Source organism: Lactuca saligna, chromosome 1 (assembly GCF_052625555.1).
Source record: "Lactuca saligna cultivar CGN05327 chromosome 1, ASM5262555v1, whole genome shotgun sequence".
In the NCBI taxonomy this organism is placed as follows: Eukaryota; Viridiplantae; Streptophyta; class Magnoliopsida; order Asterales; family Asteraceae; genus Lactuca; species Lactuca saligna.
Genome location: NC_136417.1, coordinates 89,427,151 through 89,437,988, shown reverse-complemented (window position 1 = coordinate 89,437,988; position 10,838 = coordinate 89,427,151). Strand labels below are relative to the sequence as shown.

At 33.5% G+C, this 10,838-nt stretch overlaps 1 long non-coding RNA gene across 4 annotated transcripts; it reads right to left on the bottom strand.

Annotated features, from left to right (window-relative positions):
- Positions 1-950: 950 nt before the first annotated feature.
- LOC145041271 (uncharacterized) lies at positions 951-2,888 on the bottom strand. 4 transcript variants are annotated; one of them, XR_013680015.1, is made up of 4 exons: positions 2,201-2,888; positions 1,682-2,020; positions 1,467-1,536; positions 951-1,284 (listed from the first exon to the last, which is right to left on the bottom strand). It is a non-coding gene; the product is annotated as an uncharacterized LOC145041271 (long non-coding RNA). The 4 variants fall into 4 exon arrangements; XR_013680016.1 differs by having other exon boundaries at positions 1,467-2,020; positions 2,201-2,529; positions 2,631-2,888; XR_013680014.1 differs by having other exon boundaries at positions 1,467-2,020.
- Positions 2,889-10,838: the final 7,950 nt, after the last annotated feature.

Genomic DNA, 10,838 nt, shown 5'->3' with positions numbered 1-10,838 from the left:
AAATACATATAATAAAATATGATTAAATACATATAATCACATTTGGTTAAAATATATGAGAATAATTATTGAATCGAGAACACGAAAACGAATATTATCCATATAAATCGTATGTGATTAGATATATATAATCACATGTGATTGAATAATCAAGAATAACTATTGAACCGCGAACACGAAAATGAACCTTGTCCACATAAATTGTATGTGATAATCACACATGATTTATGTAAACAAGATTTGTTTTCACGTTTTTTTGTTTAAATAGATGTTATCGTGTATTTAATAAAATGTGATTAAAAACATGTAATTAAATATATCTAATCATATATGATTAAAATGGACAAAATTCATTTTTACTAATTTCCATGTTGAATCACTTGCCATTTTCTATTTATATTTTACCCATAATAACATACAATATTTTTCATATTAGCTAATTAGCCTTAGGGATATTTTCTTAAAATACAATTTATGTTTAATTTATATGAACACTTATTATGAATAATTAGAGCAATAAGTTTTAAAAATAATATTAGATCCTATTACGTATTGGTTATATAATTAAAGCAATAAATTTTAAAAATAACATTAGATACTATTACGTATTGGTTATATAATTAAAACAATAAATTTTAAAAATAATATTAGATATTAGTTATGAGGAATAGAATACAGAAGCATATGTATATCTTCAAAGTAAATAAATAAACCCATTTTATTATTTTTATGAAATAAGGTGTTGTTTGGTAGGATCTGAATTTTCAAGATCTGAATTTTTAAGTGGTCTGAATTTCTAAGATGGTCTGAATTTTTAAATGTGGTTTGTTTAGAACCTCTGAATTGCAGTGCTGAATTATAAAAAATGACCATTTTGCCCTTCTATGTTATTTTTTGCTAAATTCAATATTTTTTCTTATAAAATAACCAAATCAAACATAACACTATCATTTCGTGAGTATACCCCAACCAACTAATTGCAATAATACAAGAAAATCAATTTATATCACAAATGACAAACCTATTTCTTAATTGTGGCACCCAAAACAATCAAAACCTCCAATTCAAGAGCTTCACAGATCTTCACAATTCTTTCAACTATAAAAAGGGTACAATAGAGACTTGAGAGCTGATCCTTGACTGGTTTGACCTTCTATGGCTTTAAAGGAACTATTAGAGTTGTGGTTGGCAATGGGAGGGTAGTAGCTGAACCATATATTGTTTTAATGGCAGGTAGTATTGGATCACTCTCTTCAACCTATTGAGGCACAATATAGCCAATTCCTGATGACAAGTTAATAGACAATGCATCAGAACAATAAGGAGTCATGATTTTTGATAAATTGAAGATGAATGAATGAAGTGAAAACAGAATATGGAAGCAATTTCAATAATTTCATAATGAAGTGAAAACAGAATATGTCGTGTGTATCCCTGTACAAACATTGAAGAAAACATCAGCTTACATCTAATTCTAGTTTCTTTTCCTGCAGTTGTGCTGAGAAGACAACAATATCAAAATTTTCAATTGATACCCTGATTTCAAAAAAAAAAAAGGAAAAAAAGGAAAACAATGGTCTGATTTCAGGAATGATACTCTAATTTCAAGGGAAAAACTACGAGACTCAATTTTCAAGATTTAAACTCGGATTGCAGAGCAAGAGAAATAGAAAAACTTTACCTATACAAGATGTCGGAGGCGAAGTCGGCGGCACCGGTGGCGTTGCAGATCGGATGCAGGCAATGAAATCGATTTTTAGAAGAAGAGAAACATACCTGTTGGGCAGAATTTGAAAACGAGTTCGAGCCAGAGGACGTGCGTCGGCGTCGGCGTTGCAGGGTGCAACATCGTCGACGTTTTGGGTGGACGTGAGCCTCGTCGGAATCTTGGTGGTGAAGAGAAGCAGACGCGAATGGAAGCACACACGAAGGGAAGGAAAGGCGATGAAGCGTTTGTCGGTCTTTCTTTAGGGCAAATTAGGTACGCATCATTTTTTATTTTTCAGACCTTGTTCAATATCTGAAAAAATAAGAGGTAATTATAACTTTAAACAAGCGATCTGAATCCGAAATTTTAAGATATTGCCTCTTAATTTTGCAATTAAGAAGTATTATAACCTGAAGCCTAAATTAGGCCCAAATACTAGATAAAGCTAATTTTAACCTAATCCATTCTAAAGAAACACAGTGAACTCCATACCTCATCAGTTGTAGTCGTTCCTAGCCTCCATCTTCATGTCCGTCCACTGCTTCTTTCACCGACGACATCCATCTCTAATTCCGACCACAACTTTTTAGCCGGAGACATCGAATCTGTCAATTCCTCCGCTTATCTGCATTCCAGGCTCACCATTCCTGTATTACAGTCACCTCGTCCCGCTGAACTTCCTTGGAGGCCGGTGACAAGCAACTCTCCGGTGAAGCTTCCTTCTCCAACGAATCTCACTTAATACCAAACTCCAATCAATGATGTTGCTTCAGTACTTGTACCCGTGCGTAAGAATATCAATATATCTTCATCGCATCAAGCTAGAACGATGAAATGATACAAAGTAATATATCAGAAATTTGGTACCCAGAGTCGTTGGTTCCCGTCACCGGTGAGCAAATCAGAAACCTAAAGGCAATACCTCCTGATGAGTTAATAAACATCGTTGAAATTTATTCGGTTCGATATGGTGCAGCTTCGCCATGACATTGTGAGCGAATTCACAAATTCGGCGATACTTTTAGCATTTCCGACGACGTTCTGGTGGCTCCGTCGATAGTTTGAGGATTCCAATGTGATTTTCGATGATTCAGCGAGTTCCGGATGTCTTCTTGAACTTCAATCCAGCTCTGTTGAAAGTAGGGTGTCGAACCGGTAAAATATCCGGGTTTCGGCTGGAACTGATATTTCTTTAAAGAAAATAATACCCGATACTCGGATTTATGTTGTAATTCGGGTTTTTGGGTTTCGGGTATTTGGGTTTGAGGTCGGGTCGGGTAATTATCGGGTATACCCGAAAATTTATTAAATCAGACTTATTGATAATTTTTTTTCTTTATTTTTTTATTTTTACATATTGGTTTGCTTAATAAAGAATCGGATAGGAAAGTACTCCATACAATTAACAAGTATATATATAATAAGAATACAAATCATTATAATATGTTATATACTTTTTTAATTCCATTCCGTACGATAGTGAGAAACTGAGAATTGTGATGATGGTTCAGGATTTTAGCTTCAGCGTCGCATTCCCTTTGCAAGTTTGCGTCGACCGTCGATCATAAGAAGGAAACGAAGGGTTTTGTTTTATTTGAAGTGTGCGTACGTGATTGCATTGTATATTTGGTATTATTTAAAAAACAAATTCGGGTATTCGGGTATACCCGAAAATAAATATTCATACCTAAAACCCGACCTATATTATTATCGGGTTAACCTATTACCCGAATGTTCATACCCGTTATCCGTTCTACCTGACCCATTCTACCCGAATTCGGAACGGGTCGGATGGGTAGAACGGGTTTCTGGTTTTTTCGACAGACCTAGTTTTAAGTAGATATGGGAGGCGGTTTAGGGGAGAAAAAGAGGTGAAGCAGATTCGTAGAGAATGGAGAAATAACATTCTGGCGGTGGTCCGGTCGATCCGGCTGCCGGTGGCGACCCGGTAACGACAGCGGCTCAATGTCCGGCTATTCTCCGGTTGTTCTTTGGTGGAGCGACTTAACATTATATAGTGTGATAAATTAATACAATGACGAATTGTAGCCTATGTTGCTGGAAATTGTTCTCAAGTGTTATCAATATAAAAAATGTTCTCATTTGAACATACCTCTATGCATCAAAACTTCTAATTTATGATTAATATCTAGTAATATAAACCAAATTATAATGTACCCGTAAATCTATTCTAACGTAAAAATGTTAAAAACTCCATCTGAAAGCTCAAAACTCCATAAAGTCTTATGATATTTATTTTTTACTTGATAGATTGCTTTAACACCATAATCTATACTTTGTGTCAATAAATCTTAAACTTAATATACTATATCATGTCATTTCTTATCATTTGTAATCAAGTTTGTCTCTCAAATTCAAATTTTATCTAAAGGTAAACTATTTCACATAATCTTTTCCTTTAGTTCAACTTCTTTAATTCATTTCATTTTATTTGTCAATACTATAATTTTACCTTGTACACATAATGGTTACTTTTATTTTCTAAGTTCCTTATGTACTCTTAAAGAATATTCTTTCTTTTTATACCCATGGTTGGAAGCTTTTTTCTTATGTTTAGCTCAAAATGAAAAGTAATGTCTTTATAATAATTACATGTCAAGATGAATGTACTCATCACTTTTAATCTTACATAAATCATATCACTAAGATCTTATCTTAGACTTAGTTCATCGGCAAAGCTAAACACAAATTTGAAAGGGTCCTCACATTACTTTAAATCAATTAGTAAGTGCAACCAACTTCAATACATAATGAAATATTTCAAAATTTTAGGAAAAATCATTCATTAGGTATACCTTAATAATTAAAGTTCCATTTTAGTTATTATAAAAATATAATTTATTTAGATGTTAAGCATATAATTTAGTATATATTAAAAATCTTTATATCATTGGTCAAAATAATAAGGTCAAAAATATCCTTATTTTAGATGTTTAATTTAACAAATAAGGTTACCTTGCTCTTATTCTTATATGTAAATTACATATGGATTTTAAGTTCATATTTAAATATTTAATTATTTACAGTGACCATCTTTAAAGTTACATTTCATCTTGTTTTATGACATCATTCCATCCAAAAAAAAATGGGTATTGCTAAATTAACACCTTTTAGACACCCTATAAACACTTTTATTAAAAGTCAACCTATAATAAACTATTTATATTTTACTTTTTCAAAAACAATGCAAATTTAACCAATAAAAAAACCTTAAAAATCAAATAGGGTGTCCAAATGAAAAATTGGGATGTCTTTTTAGCCAACCCAAAAAAATTTAGTGTTCTTGTATAAACTATGAGTTAATTCTAGATATCAATTACACCTTTAGCATCTAAAGCCTAAAATATAAAAGTAAGAAATGATAAGTCTAAGATCTTAAATCCATGATAATCAAATATTAATCTATCACGAGGTTCATCAATTACTAAGGCTAAGTCTTTTTAACCATAAAACATGTAGGTAGGAAATTCTAGGATTAAATCCTATATTCATGATAACCGTTTACTCAAATTCAAAACTTGAGCTTTTTGGTTTAAGTCTAAACATTACTTTAACTACCTAGGGCAGTTAAACCAAAGCTCTATATCGATGAAACATCCTTCACATGAGATATTTTACAGTCTTTTAATACGAAGGTTTCAAATTGTTTTTTTTAAGAATACATTTATAGAAAACATTTTGTGGATAAAGGTCCCCACTCGATCATGCTTTTTAGGGTGCGTTTGGTTGACAGGAAATGAATAAAATTCGAGGGAAAAAGATTCCAATTCCCTCGAATTCATGCGTTTGGTTTGACTTAGAGAGGGGAAAAATATTCCTAAATGAAATAAATTTTCCACCATATGGAGGAAAGTGATTTCCTTCCAAAGTTGGATGGAAAACATTTATTCTCATCAATGAAAGTGGCAGATTAGAAAAATACCCCTTGTACTTATCATAAAACCCACGACCACTACCACCACTATCACTGACCACCACCACTGCCGCTACCACCTCCACCACCACCACCACCGTTGCTGTACCAACGACTACCACCATCACCACCACCACCACCACCCCTACCGCCACAACCACTACCACCGTCGTCGTTTCCGCCACTGCGACTGCCACCGACCACCACCACCACCACCATGACCACCACCCACCACCACCGCCGCCGCCACCACCACCCACCGCCACTGCCTACGACACCACCACCAACTACCATCATCGTCGTTAGCACCGTTGCCTCCGCCACTGACTACCACCACCACCGCTACCATTACTACCACCACCACCACCATTACCCACCACCACTACTAATGCCATCACCTACCACTACTACCGCCACCACCACCACCACTACTAACATTACCACCATCACCGCTACCACCACCACCGCCACCAACCACCGCTGCTACCACCAACACCATCACCTTTATCACTGTCACCACCAGATGACACTGCCACCATCACCACCACTTCCACCACCACAATCAATGTTACCGCCACCATCACCACCACCATCGCAGCCACCATCACCGCCACACACCACTGTAGCTGCCACCACCGCTACTACCCCCACCACCACTGCCACCACTACCGAAATTCTACTGTTTTTATAATTTTCATCATGTCTTTTTACATATAAGTTAGAAAACAATGTAAAATTAAACAAAACAGGCAAAAAGGGTAATTATGTTATTTTATATAAATTCCAATTTCATTTCCTGCGAACCAAACAGATTCTGCAATTAATTCCAATTCCATTTCCTATCAACTAAACAACATATGAAATTAGATTCAAATTCTTGATAGATTCATTTCCAATTCAAATTCAAATTCCTTTAATAACATTCTGCGAACCAAACAACACCTCACATCATATTAGGGTACAAAAGTAGCTAGGAGATAAATGTAAAGGAAACGAGCTTTTATATATATATATATATATATATATATATATATATATATATATATATATATATATATATATATATATATTAAATCTTAATTACAAAATCTTATATGTAGCACCCTATCTTTTGTCATCCAAAACTAGCATGAATAATTGACATTATTTTCAATGGAAAAATGGTCCACAAAGTACGATATATATACATATCTAATATAGGGGTTACAAAAACATCAAAATCCCCAGAGAGGCACTATATTACAAAATGTTAACTAAGATCAAAGTAGTTTAACACATGTTCATATAATAGAATATATAAGCGAATAATAGTTTAAAATGCATTCTATTACAAAATTTTAACTAAGAACTAATGTTTTCACCATTACTTCTTAACTATTTCCATTTAAAGCATTGTATTTTAAACTATTATGCAACATCAACAAATATACCATTCATTAAATATTTGGTACATCAATATAATTTATATATATATATATATATATATATATATATATATATATATATATATATATATATGTGTGTGTGTGTGTGTGTGTGTGTGTGTGCGCAATGCCAATATAATGTATCAGTCCAAATGCAGTGAAATTTAAGGAGCTAATTAACATTGCTTATCTATTAACAATCATCCCTTAATCTAGTACTTTGCTCCAACTCCCAATATTGCCAATATAACACCCCAACAATGTTTAATAAAAATTTTGTTTTTAAATAAACCAAAACAGTCATTCATTACTTTCAAAAATAAAGATAGTATAAAAAATTTTCTAATAACATCATAGTGGTAACAAAAATCATAAGTATGAAATCTCTTGTGGATGCGATGTAAGCATGTTGAGCTCTTCCCCTTGGAACCAGAAGTACCTGAAATATTGAAACCATAAAACCGTAAGCATACAGCTTAGAGAGTTTCCCAAAATACCACATACCATACATAACGAGTCTATTTCAACCCCAAGAAGGTGTTATGGGCCAAATCATATTCTTACCCCTACCATGGGCCAAATCATGGTCTTTACTTATACAAGTGCCAGAGGCCAGATCTTGGTCTTCCATATAATTTCCATGGGTCAAATCTTTGTCTTTCATGAAAATGCCAGGGGCCAAAGCTTACTCTTCCATATAAATTCCAGGGGCTAAACCCTGGTCTTCCATGCAAGTATCATAAAGACAACTAACATCCAACATAGTATATTGAGAAAACTCACCCTGCAAAGAAGTTTTCAGCTAAAAAGCTCACACAGATGGAAAGCGAGTGCTAAACGCTTCCTACAGAATCATACAAGCTAAACCCTTAGTTTACCTTTCAAAACTATCAATTTTTCTTAAAATCAAAGATCAAAGTCAATGGCCAAAGTGAACGCCAGTTGTCCTCCATGTCGTGACTAACCCATGGCCACGTCGTGGTAACATCCATCCAAAACTGACGTGAATCCTTCTTTTCCCGCGTTATGGCAGCCAACTCTCCACGTCATGGGTCCTATGTATAGAAAACTTAATGGATTTATCCCTTAATCCATTAAGCCCTTAACTCATACTCTAAAGAAGGCTTTTAGGGACCGTAATGGTCCCTAAAAAAACAATATTTATTGACATGCATGACCCATGCATGTATTCCACGTTTCTAGGTAAAAAAAAGTAAAGAAGATGGTCTAACTTCATGTAAAACTCTGAACACTCCCTTAAATTCTAGATCTATAAGGTATATTTCTCTAGGGAGTATGGAAAGCCATAAAGTTACAATCTTTATCTCTTATAACTATTCAAACTTTAGTTATGAAGCAAAACATGACATGAAACCTAGATCTAAGAAGAGATCATCAAAAAGATGAAAGTTTGAGGACTTACAAGGAGGCCAGGAGATACATACAAAGATTGGGATGGATTGATTGTTGGATCTATGCACCAAACTTCTTTCTTATTCCTTCAAGATCACCAAAACCTGCAAAATGAGCTCCAAAATCTTCAAGGAGGTTAGGGTTTGCCCAAATGTACATTCAGGAGGTGGTGGAGGATGAGGGTGGAGGAAACGCTAGCCATCACTTCCTTTAAATAGGCTTAAGACCGAAAACTTAGGGTTTGCCCAAGCGCATATATGCCATCATGGCTAATATAGTGCCACGACATGGCGTCTAAATGAGATATGCTTCTTATGCGGTCCATGCCACCTTGTGGTGATATCTCTATCACGCCGTGGCCATCTAAAATCTCATAAATTACTTTAAGATTCATACCTCAAAGGACCATATGTTACCAACACCTTATTTTAGAGCTTATTCCCTTGGACTATCCTAATATTTTAGAATGTGTTCAATTTAGGAACTAGACAGCTATTTTGTGAAGATAAGTACCATTCCAGTAGTGTATTAGATGGCTTCTAGACAAATAATATATATTTCATGTAAGTCACACTATGATGTACAAACCAATCCCATTTTCTTTTTCTAAAAATATTCATTTGGAATGTGTTGGGAAAATATCACCAAGTACTCAACTTAAGAGGTCAAAGCTAAGTAAACCTCAAACTTCAAGGTCACAATTGTCCTTCATTGGGTTCCAAATAGGTTCATATGTTTAATTATACATATTAAGTATCTAATACTTCAAAAAAATGCTAAAATAGCACCCTATGCTAAAACCAGTTTCATCATTCTATTTTTCCATCTTTTGAAAATCTAATAAATTTATACCATTCAGTTCATTAAGGCTAATACCTTAACATAACATAGCTCCTATACTTGTACCAATGCTACAAAGTTATTCTAGTAATTCAATACTTTAAAATTCTTGTCCGCTTTTATCATACAACTATGTTCTAATGTAATATTTGTAAATGCTTGATACCAATGTGATATACATATTTAATCTAGTTTTTTTTTATCAGTTCTATATCTAGTTACATGATTTAATACATAATCCTAAACTTGACATTCAGTAGTCAATATTTACCTTTCATTCATGGATCTATTCCAATAATCAAAGATATATTATCATATAACTGAAATATACAACGGATATCATATATATTTCATAGCCAATTGCAATTGACATTCACATTTTAACCAAGTAGAATTCTAATTAAGGACCTTATCCAATTTACCAAAATATTGGCAATCCCAGTTTCACTCTTGATATTGTAAAAAAATCACCTGAGAATACCTAAATTGTTTTTAAGCAAACTTTTATCAGGAAAATAATTTCAGTTGACAAAAGGGTTTATGAGAGTACAACCATCATGTAAATAATGGTATTTTAACTTAACCCATGGTAATATATACTTGATTATTATGTTCAAGGATACCACAAATGTTTTTGGTTTAATATATACCCCAATCACATCTATAAAACCATTCAAATGTAAGAATTAATTTGGTTTAACATTAATCAAATGCTAGGTTTCGATAGTATTTTTTCCCTTTTGAAATTCATCCTTACATTAAATAGGAAAGTAAACATATATTTTTCGCACCATGGATTGCACACACAAACTTAAAGAGGCTTTGGTTGAACAAGGGTTAGTTTTTTGGTCAAATAAGGGTCAATTGTTAGACACATCATCACTTACATGATCCCTACAATGTTAACATGCATCACTCATTATCTTTCCTATTTGGATTTTATTGGAATGTGGATCGAGTTGTACATGGCCAAAGGCTTTACTTGTATAATTAAAGGGTTGACCATGGTACCCTTAAACAACCCATGCAAACCCTAGAAATCTTTAATGAACAATAGGTACTTCAAACATGTATAAGTTTGGCATGTTATATCCAAATGATATGATTCCTTTTGTTATGTGTTCCTTCTTATATTAGATTCACGTTGGAGTATTTAAATTACCAATTTAAGGCATTAAAACATGAATTCCATACCCATTTCTAAAAAGGTATCTCATGTGGAAATTCTTTGTTTATATTTCAGCTAATGTACTTATGAATTACTCAAGACTCATATGAATAGTTTTCTCAACTATTTTTCACAAAATATAACCTCATTTTAAGGTTCCTTACTAGTTCCCATTTAGGTATTCTTGTGCCATTACTTATTTTGTTTTCTCAAAATCAACCTAAGTACCAATCATACTATCATACTATATTTATAAAGGAGGCGTTTTTCCTATCACCTCATGCATTTGAAACACCGACACAAATTTCCAAGCACGTCATGCATGAGACCCCCACACCTTTTCACATTCAA